The sequence below is a fragment of the Eumetopias jubatus genome, unplaced genomic scaffold (genome assembly GCF_037043125.1).
Source record: "Eumetopias jubatus isolate StellerSeaLion01/CBP00866 unplaced genomic scaffold, mEumJub1_p1.0 scaffold_2, whole genome shotgun sequence".
NCBI classification, from domain to species: domain Eukaryota; kingdom Metazoa; phylum Chordata; class Mammalia; order Carnivora; family Otariidae; genus Eumetopias; species Eumetopias jubatus.
This window is the reverse complement of record NW_028274808.1, coordinates 76955317-76977110: the sequence shown is the minus strand read 5'-3', so window position 1 is coordinate 76977110 and position 21794 is coordinate 76955317. Positions and strand designations below refer to the sequence as shown.

Below are 21794 nucleotides of genomic sequence, written 5' to 3'. Positions count from 1 at the left end.
AAAACCCAGAAACAGAATCTTGATGTTAGAGAATTAATTTACAATAGCTTCTGAGAAGAGGATGAAACAAAAATGTAAGGGAATGAGGAGTGCAAGGAAGAAAATGAGTGAAAAAGGGATTAAATGTCAATCTAGAAATTTCTACTAGTATGAGTGAAAGCAAAATTAAGAGGATAAAAACATCCCTGCCTGAAATAAATAAAGTGTATGTGTGTATGTCTGTGTGTGTGTGTGTGTGTGTGTATAAATAATAGAAGACAGATTATGAGTTTATACCAGAAAACGATTCATTATAGTAGAGGACCGAAAAGCCGTACAGCAAAGTGCTGAAGAATGTGGGCTCACTAGAATAGTAATACTACCCAGTCTGAAGGTTGTTTTGGAAAATAAAATGAGTAATTACATGTAAAGTCCTATAAACCATGCCTGACATTCAGTGAATGCTACTTTTAAGATTATCTTTCAGGATTGGGGTAAAGTTTGAATGAAATAACAGCCTGTAAAACACTTAGAACATTACTTGGCATAAGATAAGAGCTAAATAAATGTTAGCTGGTATCATTATTATTGCTACAGCTGTTGTTATTTAGGGAATACATGAATTTCATTAAAAAATGCAAAATTTTCTGTGATTATGCACAAGTACATTTTCTTAAGACATACAAAGTATTAAGATTCTCAAAGGGGTCTGAGGTCTCCAAAAATGTTAAAAACCACCTGCTTTAAGTAATAACTCATTCTCATAAAACATTCTGATCTCTAGAAAACCTCTATTCCTTATTTCAAATATAATTACCATTTCACTGAAAAAAGAGAAAAAGCTAAGATGACTTTCTTAAATGAGCACCTAGTCACTTCATTTATAAAAGAAAGAAAATATTTTAAATATCTTATTATTTACGGGGGATATGCTAAACTGAAATAAATAAAAAATATGGGTTTTAAAATAGATGTATTCAGAAATATTCTGTTAAAGATGAAGCAAAGTTAAACTAGTTTTTAAATTGCTTCTCATGTTAATATGTGATTTACAGCAACATTTTAAATTCATCATTTTCACTATCTTTCTTAAATTAATTATTAACTTTTTTAAAAACTATCTTTAGCACTGTCCTCTTTCAATAGTTTGGTTTGAATCAACATTTTATATTGTCATTTTTTTACTTTACAAGCAAATTTTTAAAAATCTTTCATCGATTACTATTTTACTATCTAAAATAGTAATTATCAATCTCAGGATACTAGTTTAAAATGCTGTCTTTTAAAGCATTAGTTTCTGTACAGAAGAATTAAATCTGATTTACTAAATTTATGCCAGTTAAGAATAGAAGTGACTCCAAGAAATCTTTGTTACAGAATCAATTTGGAATGCCTTTAAACATATTTTAGTTGTTGTCCCTAAACACCAAGCCATACAAAAGGAAAGAACGAAGAAATAACATCATTGGAAGACAAATTATGTGAATTAAAAATAGAATCAATGCTCCTTTTGTATAGTTCTGCAGCATATTAAGTATTCACTTTATCTGCTCCTATTTTTATTACTCTCCAAATGAGTATACCTCCAAAATCAATAGTTATAGAATCACGTTTCTTGAATATAATGCTAAAACCAATTAGGATTGATTTCAGTAGCATCTGAGAAATAAATGGCTTCATGCAGAGATCCATATAGGTAGAACCCACAGTATTGATTCTGGCTGTTATTGTTACAGTTGGTTTCTGAAGCTTGCTACAGGACAGCTATCAAGACATACCACATTTATTTGTAAGCATATAAAAAAGAAGTCCCCAAATAAAAGAAGGTTTAAAAAAAAAAAAAAAAAGACCAGTGGAGCTGTGCAATGACAATGATACACTATCAGCTTACTCAGAGAAGTTACAGTGGGAATACACACATTGAATTATACATTACGCGAAAGCACTGATTTATTGTGGTAATAACATCCACCTCATTAAAAGATTCTGCTTTGCTGCAGTTGGAAGGCTACATATTGTTTACTGCTATAAATTAATGGTGGTGCAAAGAAGACTGTGGAACCATCCTAACAATAGATCTGTAATGACAGTGCTGTATATCACAGCTTCCTCAGCAGCTTCATAATAAAATGGAGACAATGTATTGAGCTAATACATTCGACCATGCTGGCCCATATTTTTCTGACAACTGCTTTAAAAGATGAGCTGAATCCAACTATGTTATAATGCTGCAAAACATTTAACTAAGCAACAGTCAGTCATACACCAAAGTGCATCATAGCATTTTTAAAACATTGTCTAAATCAGCATTTCAAGATGTTTATTCATCTCTGCAAAAGAACTAAAAGTAAATGCTGATGGCTTCTCTTATTTATACAATATATTAAGAGTAACAATTGGAGGGCAATTCAGGAAGATGCCTAGCAATATCTCCTACAGGGAGCTCTTTGTACAATTTAACTATAAAAGCTTGACAGAATTTTTTTTTTAAATCAGGAAACTGATTAAAGGAAGAAGAACAAAAATACTGGTCATTTAAAATGGTCATAACTTCCTGAAAAAAATCAATGAAAAATAGGATATTGATTAAAGAAGTGTAATTCAAGGTCAGAACAAGGTAAAGTGAAATGGCTCTAGGATATAGAAAAGTAATTTTACAAATTACAAAAAGCTAACAAATAAGATTTTTTTAAATCTACAGACTATAACTTGAATCACAAGATAAAAAAGTGGTTCAAACAAAATAGAATTATTTTAAAATTATCAGAAGCATTATGTTTGAAAAAAAATGGAAATAAGAACTTGAAGTACGAAAAGAGAAGTTAAGGAAAAAAGGAACACCAAACTCTTGAAAATGTATAAATAGAAAAAAAGTCACTATTCCTAGGATATTCTTATCTCACAAATAGCAAAACTGACAACTGTGGTAGAGTGATAAGTATTCTGTTGGAGAAATACTAATGGTACCTTCCAGAACACGATATGCAAAACAAAACGTTCTAAATCAGGTTTCTTAAGAGTAATACAATAAAAAAATCTTTTTATTGTCTTCTTTAAGAAGTTAATTTTACTAATTAGTAGAGAAACAAAAATACTGTGTGTGAAATGCCCAGTTCAGTGCCTAGCACACAGTAAATTATTCATAATATTTATTACTATTTGCAGTTTATTTGATGAATATTTAAGAAAAAAAACTATTAAACAAGCCTGATGAAATTAGGTAGAGTCTGTTAGAAAAGAATGATGATCTTTAATGGTACATACAGTACTGTGCACTACCTGTCAGAAGCCTAATAGTACACAGTAGTCCCAATAAACTGAATTACCCTACCTCAAGAAAATAACCAAAAGCAAAATTATTTTTTAAAAGTCCAAAGGGCATCCAAATGTTACTATGAAAAGCATATGAAACATCAAGCAAATTACAACCATCTTCTACTATATCAATTAAAAACAAACAACTTTGGATTCACAGACCCCTTCAAAGGCACATAAGAGACTTTTTCATCTAATTACTAGTAAAAGTTGGCTGTACAAAGAAACAGCTTTTATAGTGTTGATACATTCTAAGTTTTTTTTCTTTTTTAAAATTTTAGGAAATCTTACCTGAAGTTATTTAATTAGTACCCCCAGCTTACACTCTGCAGTTTATAAGACATTATTACACATTCTCACAGTAAATATGTGAGCTAGAAATCCCTGTTTTAAAAATGAAGAAGTATTCTGAGTAACCTAGTTCAAAGTCAACATAAATCTAGGAGACACAAATTCAGTACTCAAAAATCCAGTCTTGGGGTCATTTTATCCATCTAAAACTGTTGTATTAATTACAAATTATTTTTCTGAATTTCAGCACTTTCTTGTATTTCCATTTTTCAAATATGATATTTATTTAATAGGTTGGCATAAAGGCTAATAATATATGTAAAATGCTTAGCAGAGATCCTGGCACAAAGAATGTACTTGAGAAGCATAGCTGCCATTAATGTTGTTGTAATTGTTATTACCACCATGACTGACATAAATCCTTCTTCTTTTTGAGATTTATATGTGAATTGTTCTAATTTATATCAACCTTTCAGAAGTGAAGTTCCAAACTGATGGACCATGATTATAGTTACTAAGAAAGGTGAAGGGAATTGGCAAGGAGTCTCACAAATTCAACAAAGCAGAGATTTGCTTGAGTTAACAAACTTCTTTTTTAAAATCCAAGTCTCAAAAGAGGTTTTTTTACATCTTTCTGTGAAGGCCTTCTTTGGAAAATCACTAGATCCTAACATCTTGGGGATCAGAAGCAGAAGAAAAGATTAAAGAAAAAGTAAAGGATCATTCTGGTTCATAAGACACAAAAACAGGGCCTTTGGAAACACTAAAGGATAGGGTATCATAAAAGATACATTTTATGGTTATAGGGAATGGTGAAGAGATGTCAAAACTGAAAAGGGGCTCAGGAAGGGGAGGTAAAAGAGCATAACGATTTTTAGGATCTTGCTTAGGACCTGGATGACTGGCCTAAAGCCATCTCCAATGTCATCTTCATTTGGTATGATTAGGAAACTGGATAACCTCCTTTAATTCTATGACTACACATAAAACCTGTCCTACAGCATTTCAGAGGTCATGTGCAAGAGATGTTTTACATTATTTAATTTTTTCCTGGAAGTAGGATAGACATACAGACATTGAAAGAGGGCCATTGCAAAATAAGGGATAAAAGTTAGTAAGGAAAATATAACAAGATGGTTGAACTCCATGTTACAGGAATCCAATGTTATGTTATAAACATGCCAGATTAAAGGACTGAATATTGTTAATTAAATAAAAGGCATCTAATATTCATGAATGGATTAAACAAAAAAAACTTCAAATTCAGAGAATGAAAGGGAATGGACTATTGGCAAATGTGATATCATAAAGGACCATTTCTGATTAGAGAATAATGATTTGGTTTGGAAGATCACAAGAAATAAATACGGTATACAGATTAAAGGGTCCATTCTATCTGATGACAGTGTTACCATGTATTGGATTTAAGTGAAGGTTCTAAGAATCTTACATAACTTACCTCATATTCACCTCAGCCCCTTAATATATAAACCTATTAAGCATTCCTAACTTTTGGCAAAAAATTGAGTCAGAGAAGTTAAATGACGATTAATGATTGGCTACCTAAGCCAGTGGCAGAGCAAGATTTAGAACCAACTTTAACTAAATTGACTAGCAAATCCTAGAATGATTTGGGTTGTGTGGATTGATAAAAATGCTGGTGCTGACTTTGCAAAGTCATTAAAATCCTTTCATGGGAGGTTTAGATTGAAGATCCTTTTGAAAATGTGCTAGTTATCCCTACTTACCTAATGTGTGTGGATATCACTTTAGCAGAAGGTTTCATAAATGAAAAAAAAAATATTTTGCTAGGGGACACCGAAAGATGCTTGGCAAAAATAGCTTAAAAAAAAGTGAACAAAACGGTAAATATTGTCACCAAAGGTTATGGCTTTACTTTTCTTTTAACTTTTATAGTTATATATCCACAACCATGAACCCAATAAGAGCCTTTAATTCTCTGTGCTGCTAAACTTTTTTAAAGAAGCCACTGAATTTTATTATGTGCTTCTCCACCACCTGCCTTCTTCCCCCACTGCCAAGAGAAGAAAATAAACGAATAGCCTCTGCCATTTAAGCCATGCTGCCACTGTTAGGGGGTACAGTACTATTCTGTGTCAGTTGTAGCAGCTCTTTTATCTAAATGACAAGTATAACAAACAGCCTGATCAGCATTTTTACTCAACCTTGGCTTTTAGGGTATTTTGTCATATGCTATATATGGCTGAAATGGTTTGGCACTCATCTTCACACACTCTACATTTTATTTAATATTGTCAAGGAAAAAATTTCACTGGCACACTACTATGGCTTTTAGAGTTAACAAATAAGCACTTTTGTTTTCAAGTACCAGAGCAGTTTTTAATCCCTTGAAAACACACTTTCTTGCAAGTGGTGTTAAACATATACCTACTATACTATTTCACTTTAAGAAACACATCTTGGGAAAAAGAAAGTATTCCATTTTACTTATTGTGCCTATGTAGAATCTAAATCATTTCAAATGCTCACATTGGTAGATTTAGTAGTCTCTGCAGTTCTACGTTATTCAGCTATGGTTCATATTAAGTGATTTTTACTATAGGTTTTTACCTGAATTTGAGAAAGGCACAGAAATTGATTAAAATAATCTGATAATCCATTGCCAGTGTTAAGCTAAATGCCTGGAAGGAAACTCTCCCCCTCCAAAGCCCCCCAATTTTAACAATCCAAGGCCAAAGGGAAAAAAATTTTTAAGTAATTATGAAAATGATAAACACCAAAGAAGCCCAATGCCGATATAATAAAGCCTATTCATTCTCAGACAGATTCATCTTTCCACTTAAAGAAACAGTTAAGACCATTAACATGGGGAGTTCCAGTCTAAGACGATGACTTGAGGTTCCTGAACTCACCTCCTCCCATGGACAAACTGAATCTACAGTTACACATGGATCAATTCCCTCTTGAAGAAATCCTGTAACTAGCTGAGCTACCTATCAAACAAGAAAAAAACCAACATGGTACCAGGTAGGAAAGGCTGTGACACACTCTTGCCACAAATTTCACCTCCAACACAGTGGCATACAATTAGGAAGGAACTCAAAACTCACAGCTTCTCCCTGAGGAGTGAAGATTTTTGGACCCAACATCTAGCCCCGCCAAGTTAAGACTTCCATCTGTGAGAGAGGCCCTCCAGAACACATAGCTCTGAAAGCTAATGAGGCTTGCATCTATGAGATCGTAAGACAACAGCAAAACCAAACCAAAATCGCACAGTTCCTCACTGGCTCCGGAGGACTCAGCTTGGCTAAACCCCAGTGCTCAGCTCTGAGACAGCAGACAGAAATGCCAATCTCCTAGCCCTTCCTTGAAAGAGCCTATTTGCACATCTTAAAGGCTGCAGCCTGAGAGTCAGGATCCTATCTTAACACACATCTAGGAACTGCAATCCTCCCCTGCTACTAGAGAAGCCAGCATACACCATCTCTGCATTCTCCCTCTCCATATGGCCTCTCCATATTACCAATATCTCCTGGGAAGGAGCTTGTACACAGGTCTGGCACTTCTGCTTTCATGGCTGCCCCCTAGAAGATGCATCCCTTGATCATCTGGTTCTCATGGCCATTGGGGCTTCTGTTCACAAGGTCCCACAGGACCATAGCAAACAAACAGTTCTTTAACAGGCTATCTCCCCCCTCCCACCCTCCCCAGAGGTCAATGTCCAGCTGCCAGTCTTTCCCTGAAAGAAGTCTACTTGCAAACTTTAAAAGCTGCTGCCAGAGCCTCTGGCTTCCAATCAACCTGCACCAATTGCTGACTGAGACCCTTACCTCTGGGACGCTGACAGGTCTTAGCACAACCTCCGTAATTGGGAGCCACAAAGAACGAAGAAGGTGGCTTGGACAATCAGAAAGTTTGAGGAGATAGCATATGACTTGCTATTAAGGAGGACAGGCACAAAATACCACCCACTTCCCCTAATCTCTCTCTTAAAATGAATCAAAACCCTTAGGCTGATGGGGGAAGAATACCAAATGCTCTCATCCCAGGGCCTGGAAAAGAGATAGGAAACTCTGTATTACCAGAAGACCAGGCAAAAATCTACTGCTTCTGGGGTAGAGTTAAAGCAAAAGACTTTTCACTTACAAGAAGGGGAAAAAACTCTTTTTGAGCCAGGATTCTGCACTGATACAAAGGAGAGGTCTGCTACTACTGGAAGAGGGATGAGAAAACCCCTCATGCCTGCGACCTGCCACAGACACAAGGCAGAGTCTGGATGTCATGCAGGGTAAAGACAAGAACACTGAGAAGACCCCAGAGGGTCTGCTCAAGAGTGATGTTGGATCAGGAGAATGGAGGAGTTGCCCTACCCCCACCATCAGCCTGGCACTAAGTATCGAGCAACAGCAATCTACTCCCAGGGAAAGGCAACAGAGCAGAGAGAAGTCCTCAGTGGCACAGGCCTAGAGGATCCGCCAGAGAGTGGAGTAGGAACAATGAGACAAAATCTCTAGCACCCTAGGACCATACTAAGGACAAATTCAAATGGAAGAAATGGAGGAATTTGTGAAGTTCATGCTGTGCTTAAAGTAACAATGATGATAAGAAACCCAACTGAGCTCACCTACTGCCTGGACTGACTGAACTCCCCACACAAAATGCCTGACATAAGAAAAGGCACCCACATTTCTGGGCATAAAAATAGTATTCACATCCCAGTCTCTACTGATATTAAACCAAAAACTATGAGATGCTTAAAATAATAAGAAAAAAAATGACCCATTGTGAAGAGACAAAGCAATCAAAAGAACCAGCCTCAGAGATAACGCAGATGTTAGAACTATCAGAAAGGTTATTTAAAGTAACTATGATTCACATACTAAGAGATCTAGGGGAAAAGGTGGAAAACTTACACAAACAGGTGGGAAATTTCAGCACAGCAGGAAACTATAAAAAAAGAATCAAATATAAATGCTAGAAACAAAAGAAAAAAAGTCAGAGGAAAAGAATTCTTTTGATGACATTACATGCAGACTGCACACAGCTAAGGAAAAAAAATAAGTAAATTTTAAGGTAGATTAATAGAAAAAAGATAGTGCAAATAATAAAATAATGCTGTCATGGCTATATTAATATCAGAAAAAGTAGCCTTCAGAACATGGACTATTACCAGGTATAAAGAGAAACATTACATAATGATAAAGGGATCCATTTATCAAGAAAACATAACAATTCGTAATTGTTTCCTAAAGGCTCCTGTAACATAGTACCACAAACTGAGTTGCTTAAAACAAGAGAAATGTATTGTCTCATAGTTCTGGAATTTAAAAGTCTAAAATCAAGTTGTTGGCAGAGCCATGTTCTCTTTGAAGCCTCTAGGGGGAAGGTGCTTCCTTGCCTCTTCCAGTTTTCTGGAGCCCAAAGTGTTCCCTGGCTTGTGGCAACATAACTCCAATCTCTGTCTCCATCACCACATGATATTCACTCCTCTGATGTCTGTCTTAACATGGTGCTTTCATTTTCTTGTAAAGGCACCAGTCACATTGGATTTGGGCCCACCCTAATGGCCTCATCTTACTTTGATTACATCTGCAGAGACCCTCTTTACAAATAAGGTCACATCTAAGGTACCTAAGTCCTTGGGAGGACTTCAATATATTGTTTTGGGAGACACAATTCAACTCATATAACATGCACCCCAAAACAAATTATTCAAATACACAAAACAAAAACTGATAGAAATGAAAAAATATATAGACAAATCTAAATCGTAGTTGGAGACATCAACACCCCTCTGTCAGTAATCAATAGAACAAGTAGAAAATCAGTAAAGATATCTAAGATATGAACAACACTGTTAACCAATACCACCAAACTGGTTGTAAATGACATGTATAGAACACTTAACCTAACAACAGAAGCATACTTTTCAAGTACACATGGAGCATTAACTAACACAGATCATCTTCTGAGCCATAAACCAAATTTCAACTAATTTTAAAAACTGAAAATCATACGAAGTATATTCTCCAATCATAAGGGAATTAAACTAGAAATCAACAAGAGAAAGATGTCTGAGAAATCTCCAAACCTATGGAAATTTAACAACACTCTTCTAAATAATCCATGGGTCAAAGCAAAAGTCACAAGGAAAATTAGAAAAGATTTTGAATGAAATAAAAATGAAAACACAATACATAAAAATTTGTTGGACCTTGTAAAATCAGTGCTTTGAGAAAAACATGTAGCATTAAATTTTTACATTAGAAACCGAAAGAGATCTCAAATCGATAGGTTAAAGCTTCCACCTTAAAATACTAAAAAAGAGGGACGCCTGGGTGGCTCAGTCGGTTAAGCGTCTGCCTTCGGCTCAGGTCATGAGCCCAGGGTCCTGGGATCGAGTCCCACATTGGGCTCCTTGCTGAGCAAGGAACCTGCTTCTCCCTCTGCCTGCCTCTGTCCCTCTCTCTCTGATAAATAAATAAAATCTTAAAAAAAATACTAAAAAAGAAGAGGAATTAAATCCAAATCAAGAAAAAAGAAGAATAGTAGAAAAAGCAAAGATCACTTTTTCTGAACACAGAAAAAGTAATTGAAAAATAAATAAAATCCATAGCCAGACTGATTTGGTTGGGGGGGTGGTGGAGGAAAGAGAAAGAAAAAAGAAAGAAAAAAAACTACCAAAATCTAGAATAAAAGATGAAATAAGCAAATTCTTTGAAAAAGTCAGACTACCAAAGCTCATCCAAGAACAGAAAGGTAATGTGAACAGCCCTCTATCAATTTAATTTGAAGTTTTAAAAAACCTTCCCAGAAATAAAACTCCTGGCCCAAATGGTTTCACTAATGAATTCCACTAAAACTTTAAGGATGACATCTTTTCCGGGAAACAGAATAAGAAGGAATAACTTCAAAACTGATTTTGTTCTGCCAGCATTACCCTGATGCCAAAACTAGACAAGGACATTACAGACAAGTATCCTTCATGAACACAGGTGCAAAAATTCTTAAGCAAATATTAACAAATCAAATCCAAAAGGGTAATACATCACGATCGAGTATGGTTTATCTCAGAAATGAATCCAAAATCAACCAGTATAAAATTTACCATTTTAAGAGACTAAAAAAGGAAAACCATATGATTATCTTCAGAAAAAAAATCTGACAAAATTCAATATCCAACGATAATGAAAACTTTCAACAAACTAGAAACAGAAGGGAACTTCCTCAACCTGATAAAGGGCAGCTATGAAAAACCTAGTGGCTAGTATACAAAATGGTGAAAGACTGAATGCTTTTCCCCTAAGACCAAAGGCAAGGCATTCTCAACATTTCTAGTCAACACTGTATAAATCCAGTAAGTATTCATTCAGAGATGATATATTCATTTATGTAGAAAGTCCCAAAAAGTCTAGTAAGGTTGCAAAATTGAGTCTAGCAAGGTTGCAAAATACAAGATCAATGTACAAAATTCATTTGTATTTCTGTATATAAGAAATAATAATTAAAATAGAAAATTTTATAACTCTTAAAAACATGAAATTTTTAAGGGTAAATTAACAGAATATGTACAAGAATTATGTATGCCAAAAGCTGTAAAATATTAGAGACTAAAGGAAACCTAAATAAATGGAGATAAACCACATTCGTGGATTGAAAGATTCAGTATTATTAACATATAATTTTTAGCAAAAATGGTCTACTGATGAAATGTAATCTCAATCAAAATCTCAGCAGGACTGATAAGCTGATTCTAAAATTTATATGAAAAATAGAGAAACCAGAATAGCTAAAATAATTTTGAAAAAAAAGGATATAGTTGGAGGATTCACAAGATCTGACTTTAAGACTTACTATAAAGCTACAGTAACCAAGACGGTATGGGATTGATATAAGAAAAGACATACTGATTGATTGAGCAGAATAGTTTAGAAATGGACCCACACATATATAGCAATTTATTTCCAACAAAGGTGCCAAGATATTTCATGAGAAAACATAGTCTTTTCAATAAATGGTATTGAAAGAATTGGACATTCATTTGTAAAAAATCAACTTCAACCCTTACCTTGTACCTATATTATAGGTTAAAAATAGGTCACATTAGAAACAATATAAGAGTGTAATAATAATTATGTTTGACCCAATTTATTTTTAGAAAAGCCAAATCACTGTTGGTTAATAATAAGCATAAAGTCATCTAAGCCTTCAACTTTTCCAGTAAGATAGTCTCTCGTATATTATACATGTATATGGTGAATTGACAGGCCTCTTGCAATAAACAGTCCCCTTTACGTGACCAGAGGCTACAGGTCAGAAACAAATGCCACATTTTGATCTTCCCTCCCATTAACAAGACTACTGCCACTGATATTTTTAACTCTGACTTTCCTTATCCTTTCCTCCTGTTTTTTTGTACTACAAATTTATAAGACTAAGTGTAAAATTTCATATTATTTTTTTATATTTCACTCAAGTATTTCATGTATTTCATTATGCAAAATCATTTAAAATTTTTTATTGTCATTACTGCAAAGCAAGTTGTATGATCAATTTGTAATATTAGTGAAACTGTTGAACAAATCAGGGCCCAAGACAGAATCCTACAAAGATGTAATAAAGTGATACCTCAAGTTTATCAAGGGCATTAAAGAATAGGGTTGTAAATGATTTGAACAGTTCTGAATGCTACTGTTTTTTAATCATTGTCTATTTATCAGAAAGGTATCACTCAGATTTTCAAATAATTTGCTGAGATATGTCATACTAGACCTATAACTTCCCTAATTTGTTAACTTAATCAATTTACTTTTTAAAGTTGTTAATATTTTTAGTTTTACAGGTTTTTCTTGTTTTACAGGATATATTTCTTTCCTTTTTTTTTTTTTGTTAATATTTTTAAGTAATCTCTATACACAACATGAAGCCCAAACTTACAACCCCGAGATCAAGAGCTGCATGCTCTTCTGACTGAGCCAGCCAGGTGCCCCTACAGGATATCTTTCTAAGTGAAACTACTGATTTTCTTTTCTTCCTAACATTAAAAAATGTAACTAATTGTCTATTCTACCTTTTATATTGAGCCAATGTTTTTTGTTTTTAGAATTTATCCTTTCTCCACTCACAAAAACTTGGTTCACATCATAAATCATGAACTCACATTAATCTTTAAATTTTTTATTGTTATGTTAATCACCATACATTACATCATTAGTTTTAAATGTAGTGTTCCATGATTCATTGTTTGTGCATAGCACCCAGTGCTCCATGCAGAATGTGCCCTCTTTAATACCCATCACCAGGCTCTGAACTCACATTAAAAACAAAAATCCTTTTCAAAAGTGGGACAGTTTAAAATTAAGTCACACAGAAATAAAATGTTTCTGATTAGATTATTCTCCTATAAATGGTTCCTATATAACACACATTCAGTTATACGACTCTTTAAAAAGTAAAGACTATTTCATTCACTTTTGTTCCTGACCCAGTCCTCAGAATAATGTAACAGTTAACCAGCAAATTAATAATTATTTGAAGAAGCACATTTATTCAACATAAACTTATGTTTAATTCAAGTAAGTGGACTTTGGGAATAAAGAATTAGACAGCAATGTGGACATGTGACTAAAATAAAAGATACTACCTTACCACTATAAAATGTACACTGCAGATGTTTAACTAGACCTATTGTGGTGATAATATTATTATTAATATTTTGCAATATTTACAAATATCAAATAACTATTTTGTACACCTGAAACTAACAGAATGTTGTATATCAATTATATCTCAACTAAAAAAAAGTAATAACTGCCCCCCCAAACACACTATATATTCACATAAAAATAAGTTTTGAATATCAGAGGGAAGTATAAGAATGAGAAGTTGAGAAGTTGACACACACAAGTATATAAAGAAAGCTACTGAGGCGCCTGGGTGGCTCAGTCGTTAAGCGTCTGCCTTCAGCTCAAGTCATGGTCCCAGGGTCCCGGGATCAAGCCCCACATTGGGCTCCCTGCTCGATGGGAAGCGTGCTTCTCCCTCTCCCACTCCCCCTGCTTGTGTTCCCTCTCTCACGTGTCTCTCTCTGTCAAATAAATAAAATCTTAAAAAAAAAAAAAGAAAGCTACAAATATGCAGAGTTTTTTTTTTTTTAAGATTTTATTTATTTGACAACGAGAGAGTGAGAGAGAGAGACAGAGACAGCAAGCACAAGCAGGGGGAACGGCAGGCAGGGGAGAAGCAGGCTCCCTGCTGAGCAATGACACCCCCCACCGATGTGGGGCTTGATCCCAGGACCCTGGGATCATGACCTGAGCCGAAGGCAGCCGCTTAACCAACTGAGCCACCCAGGTACCCCAATATGCAGGTTTTTTAAATGTCTTCCTACTACATTTCTTCTCTATAAACGCACACTCACACACATACCCCAGACTGAAATTGGAAGTAGAGCTTACCATAAACCTTATTGCTACTATAAACCAGTACTTAGTAAACTTTAAAAAACACAACCCAATTCTAGGTGTTCTGAAAACAATCTTTACGTAAATTCATGGTAGGTATATGTTCCCTACGCTGAATCTACCCCAAGTTAATACACCCAGCACTAAACTAAGAAAACAGGAAGTATTAAGGGATAAACAGGCAATGCTGTATAAATAAAACAATTCATTTATAAATAATAATGAATGGTCACTCCACACCACAGTAACTTCAGATGATTAGAGAATAAATACTTCACTTTGAGGATTACTGACTGGCAGTGTGTTGCTGGTGTATGTCAGGATTATTCATCACCCTGACAGTAATATTAACCACAATCCATTTCAGTTAATTCAGTTTATCATATTCTGACTAATGTTAAAAAACAATGTCATTGAAGGCTGCTTAAATTAAGTGTAAGGTTAACCTCTGTTAGAGTCATTTTAAAAACTTCTACTAGAAGGTAGCTTCTAGTAGAAAACCAAATCTGCTATACGGAGTGCTAATACTTAGCAAAGGTAAATTTTAACAACGGTCACACAAAACAGATTGTAATCCTGATTTAAAATAAAAACTTCAGCAAATCTTGTAAATGCACCACAACCTCTCTCTCTCTCTCTCTCTCCATATATACATATATATGTATGTTCACACTTTGCTGAACTTAATTTAACATTTTGAGGAAAGAGTTGCACAACCATATTTTAAACTAAATACATCACACTGAACAAACAATAAAGTTTAAGGTCAGTGTATCCATGAACATTTTTCTTCAGTATCATATAATTACATAATACTACATTTAAAAATATATAAATAGCAGTTGCTATATAAGACCCTCCCATCACCAATTAAGTAATTGAGAGGGGTCCCTTCCTAATAAATGAAAGCAGACTCAGTTAATGTGTTATCTAAGTCCAAAGATTTCCTACTCTAGTCCTCTAATTTTATCTTCCTAGGATACTTTCCCCTGTCATTTTGATGTGTCTTTTAAAAACCATCTTCACTACTATTCTACTTTCTATAGCATCATTTTCCTTTTTCTATTAATGTGATAGTTTTCTATTACCTCTGTGAGGACCTTTATGCTGATTTTGTTTTTAAGGTTTCTTCTGTTTCCTAAATTGTCTTTGTTTCTTCTGGTTTCTTCTTATTTTTCTACTTGTTTTAGTCTTTCACATTGGAGACTGTCTTTAAATGTTTACTAACACTTGATGGCACCTCCAGTTTTGGAATGAGGCACAAAAGGGCTGACTGAAGTACATTTAGCCTAAGTAGCACTGTGAGCTGACAAACTTCACTGAAGGGAAATCAGATGGGCTCCAAGGAGGATCCCTAAATGTTAACATTTTTTAGGTCTTTTCTCTTGAGCCAGTCAATACATCCAAAGAGTAATACAATCTTCTGTCTTAAAGGGTGGGGCTGGTATAAGCCTAGCTGCCAGAGCTCTGATAGCATGACGGCAAAAGGGATCTGGGGGTTTTCACTATTTGTTACTTAAAGCTTTCAGTTCATCCTCCTGTTTTCCATTCCTTCCCATCAATCCCTCCTCTGCTGTTCTTGGTGTTCTCAAATAAGAAACTTCTCTGGTATAATTTCTCCAAAAAGTATATACCTCTTCCCTTTTGCCAAGATAAAGGAAAGAGTGGCTGGATTTTGGAGAGAAGTGGACATACATGCAAGTATTCAACCTAAAATACTCTTTCCACTGATCCCTAAAGTCTACCAGTTCACTGACAGGGACAGAGCTGAGATCCCAGCCTTACCACTTAGAAAATGTGTGAACTTGGAGAGTTCCTTAACCTCACTGTTATCTTAGTTTCCTTATCTGTAAAATAAAGATAATAACACATTCCTTATAGTATTGTTGAGGGGATAAAAGGAGATAGCATACGTAAAATGTTTGTTTACAAAGGAAGGCACCTACTAGGGCTTCCCTCACAACCTAAGAAATATATTCTAAACTTTCCCCACATCATTCTTCTGCTGATTAGATTGTAAATTCCCCAAGGCAAGGGATATAATTCATACCAAAATCCCCAACATCAATGTGGCATACAACAGCATCCATATTTGATGCCAAGAATAAAATACTTTAAATATATTTTATCAGCCAAAAAAAAAAATCCAAGCATGGGGTAATTATTAATTTCTTTCTCTGTATTTACATTTTACTGAAATGCTTTAAGATCCATTATTTACTGTTGTAAAATCATAAGGTTTAAAAAAAAACTGAATTCCTTTAGTCTGACTGAAGCCTAATAAATTAAAAAAAAGAAAAAGAAAAGGTTATAACACCTATAGTATTTAAACAATATTCCCCTCCCCCTCCCAAAAAAGTCTTCTTTTCCCTCTGGGACATCTAGATGGTATACTGATTCCTGCTATATCTGTTACAGAACAGAACTAAAAGGACTGGCATTCGTCAGAAACAGCACTTAAAACTTAAAGAGATAAAGAAGTGCTGTCTGATCAACAACAGTTAAATGTCGGTAGTCAATTCCAGGTCAAGATGCAGCTGTATATTAAATGTGTGTGTTAGGGAGAAATATCTCACATATAAAAATACACAACCAAATGGTGAAAGATAAGTGAGGAACACAAAGAAAATCACCTATTTTTCCTTTGAAGAAAGAGAGAGAAGAAGAAACAATAAATACTAAGGACAAATAATGGCAACTCTTCAGCAAACAAGTAAATTCAAGAGTTTTGTAAATTCAGTTCTCTTAAGTTATCTGAGAATTTACTCTTTAGAAACATTTTGATCCAGACTAGGGCATCGGAAGCTGCTAGTTTAACAGAGTTGTGAATGGTACAGCATTATAACATAGGTTGAAAAAAACCTATGATTTATTAGGGCTTGGGCCAAAATTTAAAATTCAGTTTGAAGATATGATCATAGTAAATTCTCCTTGAATTCCTACACTGCAAGGAAGACTCAGGCAATCCTGGTGCAGGTTCATTTTCCCCTAATGTTTACTCTTCTTGTTTTTGCACTTCTGAACCAAAAGAACAGCTTACATTGCTTTTGCACTATAAAGCTGAAAAATGGATGATTTTTCTTTTCCCTCTACCTCAAACTCTCTTTTAGGATTTTCCTTCACTTTAAGAATGTAAACTCTAATTTTTTAAAAAACAAAATACTTGCTTATACCTTAGCCATTTCTGCTTTTTTACCCCAACCTTCATTTTATTTTTTAGTAGGATAGTAACTATCTTGTTCTTTTGAATTTCCAGAAACTAAGAGTCTCTGGCACACAGTATTATTCAATAAACAAAAGAAAAAATAAATGAATACTCAAGTTGTAACATCAGGGATTCAACAGTTTTAGCCAAACATTCAGCTTTTTTATAAAATAGGTTTACTAAAAAAAAGCTTAGAGAATAACCTGGAACAAACACAGTAAGAGGAGTAATTTGGAAAAGGTTTCCTTTTTAAAGCAAAGGAATGCTGGTTACATTTTACCATGTTTCAGCATGAGAGGTGAAAGGCAACTTGACAAAATAACATTAAAACAGACTCAGAAATTGATGCAAAAAGTAAAGGCAGTATAGTACCCTGCAATACTTCTCAAACATTCTGGGCCCAAACTTTTAGTAGGAAATATGTCACTTTAAACCATAACCCAGTACGCACATGTATGTACACACAAAGCTTAAGCCAAAGATTCATACATAATGTACACTGATATTTCTTTTTTTATGTTATGCTACGTCATTCTATTCATTTTTCTCTATAATATCTATTTATTTATTTAGAGTGTAGTTGACATACAATATTACATTAGTTTCAGGTATACAACTTAGTGATTTGACAAAGTTTATACATTATGCTGGTTCGCTACAAGTGTAGGTACGTACCATCTGTTCTTTTTTTTTTAAGATTTTCTTTAACAGAGAGACATAGCGGGAGAGGGAACACAAGCAGGGGGAGTGGGAGAGAGAGAAGCAGGCTCCTGCTGAGCAGGGAGCCCGATGTGGGGCTCGATCCCAGGACCCTGGGATCATGACCCAAGCCAAAGGCAGACGCTTAACGACTGAGCCACCCAGGCGCCCCCATACCAACTGTTCTAATACGTCGCTATTTACAGTATCACTGACTGTGTTCCTTACGCTGTGCCTTTTGTATCCCCTGATTTATTCATTCCATACCTGGAAGCCTGTATCTCCCGCTCTCCTACACCCATTCTGCCCAACCCCCACCTCCTTCCCTTCTGGCAGCCTTCAGTTTGTTCTCTACATTTACAGTTTCTGTTTTTTGTTTATTTGGTTTTTGTTTGTTTTGTTGTTCTATATTCACTACTTTTTAAATTGTTCTATTCATTTTTTAAAATGTTAGTTGTAAATTGCAGTTTGAAAAACACTGGCTTAGTGTTTAAATTCTGGTGCTAGCCACTACCTGTGTGACCTTGTACAACTTGCTTAACTTCATAGTGCCTCAGTTTCTGTCTCTGTAAAAGACAGTAAATAATGTGACCTACCTTATAAGGGCTTTGTGAGGGTTAAAAAAAGTTAACACGTGTAATATACTGAGATAAGAGCCTGACAAAAATAAGTCCTCAATAAATATTAGTTAACAATAATAAAGTGACATGTTCCCAGCTTCTGAAATCTATAGCGAACTTTTCATTTGGAAGCTAATGGTTATCAACTGCATTTCAATGTAAGAACAAACTCATTTTTTAGAGCAGGTATTCAGGTTATGGTACATATACATATTAAATAATTATGTGACTCAATTAAAAGAGAAATAATGGCCTCAGATTATCTGAGTTTTCCTCTCTTAGAAAACTGGTTTACACAATTTCCTACTAAGGGAAATAAAAGAAATCACGGTGGCAAAGAAAATCTTTCCAATCTACAAAGAAAGCCCTGATACTGAAACATTCTGCCATCATAATTTGTTTTTACGCTATGACATTTTATAAATATGTTCCTGTCCTAATTATTTCTTATAAAGAAAAGACAAACCAAATGTTCATTCCTATCTCTCCCAAGGAGGGTGTCAAAATATAAAAATGTATAATTGTAAAACATAGATTAATGTCACTCCCAAGTCCATGCATGGTTAGATCTGTCTTCTCATCAGTCAGAATTGTAGACCAGTGATGAAACAACTGGGAAAGTGAAGGAAAAAAATCAACTTCAAAATTCATTCCTACTTTTTTCAGCTTTGAAAGAATAAATTAAACAATTATGTTAAATGAGGGCTTTCTCAATACATATAAAAAATTAATTTTCATCAGATTTTCTGACTATTTGATCTTCTATACAGACTATATTTGATCTTTTCAACAGACTGACAATATTGATTTGAAATTATTATAAGGAGATATTGTGCATAAAAGTTTATACCTTCAAGAAGACATTTTTTACATCTTCCATTGAACCCTTTTCACAAAGAATGATCAGAAAAATAATAAAGAAAGGATGTTGATTATATTAATTCAGTTTCAGAAAGAAAATTCCCTGTGCAACATGGAAGAAATTACCAAGTAAAATTGTAGCTTTGTATCAAAGCTGCTAAAACTCCTCTGAAAAACAGCATTGAGAAAATTAAATGGACATAAATATGCATAAATAATTCAATACATTTTAAAGTCAGTCAGGGTATATAACCTATTAAAGAATGGGGATAAGATCTGTTTACATTTTAAATTAAGCTTTGCACAGAATGTTTTCTACAATTTCACAAGTTTATTTAAACAAATAGTAATGTTTACTAAAAGTATACAATGGGAAAAATTTTAATATAATTCTCTTATAATCATTATTCATACAGATACAACTCATCTTATGTATGAGATGTATCCCTGAAATATGCATATAAACAGATATCTGAAAACTGAATCACACTGTAAACATTATGGAAGATTTTAATGCCAACAGGAATGAGATACTTTTATACAGTAAATAATTACTACGACTTTATACAGGCAAAGCACAATTTTCAAAAATTTAACATGCTTATTTCACTTAAAATAATGTAGTTAATTCCAAACTCACTTATTTCCATCAATATTTAATGAAAACAATTAGTACTAGAATTCCATTTTCTTGAACTTGAATGACTTTTATAGCATTTGAACTACCACTGCTTTATAAGTTGTAAGATATGTGGCTGAGTGTTAGAGCTTCCCACTTCTTCCCAGCCCTGCTAATTACACTACTATTCATTTTATATCAACTGTGTGTCCTTCAGTTCTTGTTGAAAGCATTCTTTATAAATATTCTTTCTTCAGCCCGAAGTACAAATCTCTCACAAAATCTCACAAAATATAAAAAAGGGTATCATTACTACAATTAAAGGCACTAAATCATCAAAATTATTTTGTATGCCTTTATATAGTGGATATGGACATATATGGAAAGACTAATGAAAGCAACTCCTTTAGTTTTAAGGCCCTCTACCAGTTTTAGAAATCTTAACAAAATAAAAAGAGGAAAATTACTATTGGTCATCTAGTGGGGCATAAAAACAGCCTTATTTATCATATACAGAATATAAATTACAAAGGCATTAGTTAAAACAGTATTTTACCCACCCAACAAAAGAATTTGGCAAGTTCCTTAGAAATAGCTGTAACATATAAATAAAATTCAATTTCAATAAAGGATTCTATTTAGCTGGCAAATAATGCATTATGGCATTTTGCTGATATTATTTTAATGAATTCTCACAATGAAAGAAACCATGTAGCCTACACTAAAAAAAAAAAAAACAAAACCTGCTTTGGATGCTTCCCTCTGGTCATGTAAGATTTTTAGTGGGATAGAGAACCAAGACAAGAGGCAGAGAATAGAGGCAGTTGGCAAAGAACAGTGGTAGGAGGAGGCAACAGGGTTACTGGAGCTCTTGTTCAGGTACAGTGATGGCAGGAGACAGCAGTACAGCCTCAGCAGGAATATCCAAATAGCCTCCCACTTATCACCATTAGAAACTGTTCTATCAGGACAGAAACACGCACCCTGTCCACAATCCATCTTACTACCACTGGATCTTGAAGAGCCCACCAAAAAATCCTCTAAAAAACAACAACAAAAATCTTAAGTGCTTAAATAGAAGTCCAAACTGAAGGACTCAGTTTAAAAATTTTTTTAAAAGGTAATTCTTCTAGAACTCTAGAGAGGTTATTTATTTAAATGTAACTTATTTTGTGAAGCAAATTTTACATTTTAACAAATTAAATGAGTGAAAATGAGATTTTTACTTTTATGTACATAAAATTCAAGTAATGGAAAGAGAGTAGGATATAATAGCCTAAGAATTAAAGAGCTGGTAAGTTTTTATTATTGACCTACTGCATGACTCACTATGCAGATCAAACTAATACAAAGGCCTCAATTATTCGATTAGAGAGTTTTACAGATTCCAGTGAAATAGTACAGGGTCTTAGAATAAATATGATACCTAAATGTAAGTAAGGCTTTCCTTTTTCTAAAAAGGCAAAACAAAACAAAACCAAAAACCTCATAAAACCACCATTTATCCATTTATTATTCCTCATAGTCAATGGATCACCTGTGAAATTCTGCTATTCATTAGCAGATCTGGGTGAGATTTAGCTGCTCTTGGTTATACTCAGTCATATGTTTGTGGTCACCTGAGGGCTGGCTTAAGATGGCCACTGATGGTACAATCTAGCCATCCTCCATGTGCTAGTCACATCTCTCTGCAGGTTAACCTGGCCATGTTAGGGACATGTTCTCAAGGTGATCCCAGAGAAGCAGAAGAAACAGATGAT

General features: G+C 34.3%; 1 protein-coding gene across 5 annotated transcripts in view; it reads right to left on the bottom strand.

Moving 5' to 3' along the window:
• Nucleotides 1-21794, bottom strand: part of LRBA (LPS responsive beige-like anchor protein) — a 741906-nt gene that overhangs the window by 160626 nt on the left and 559486 nt on the right. The window lies entirely within an intron of this gene.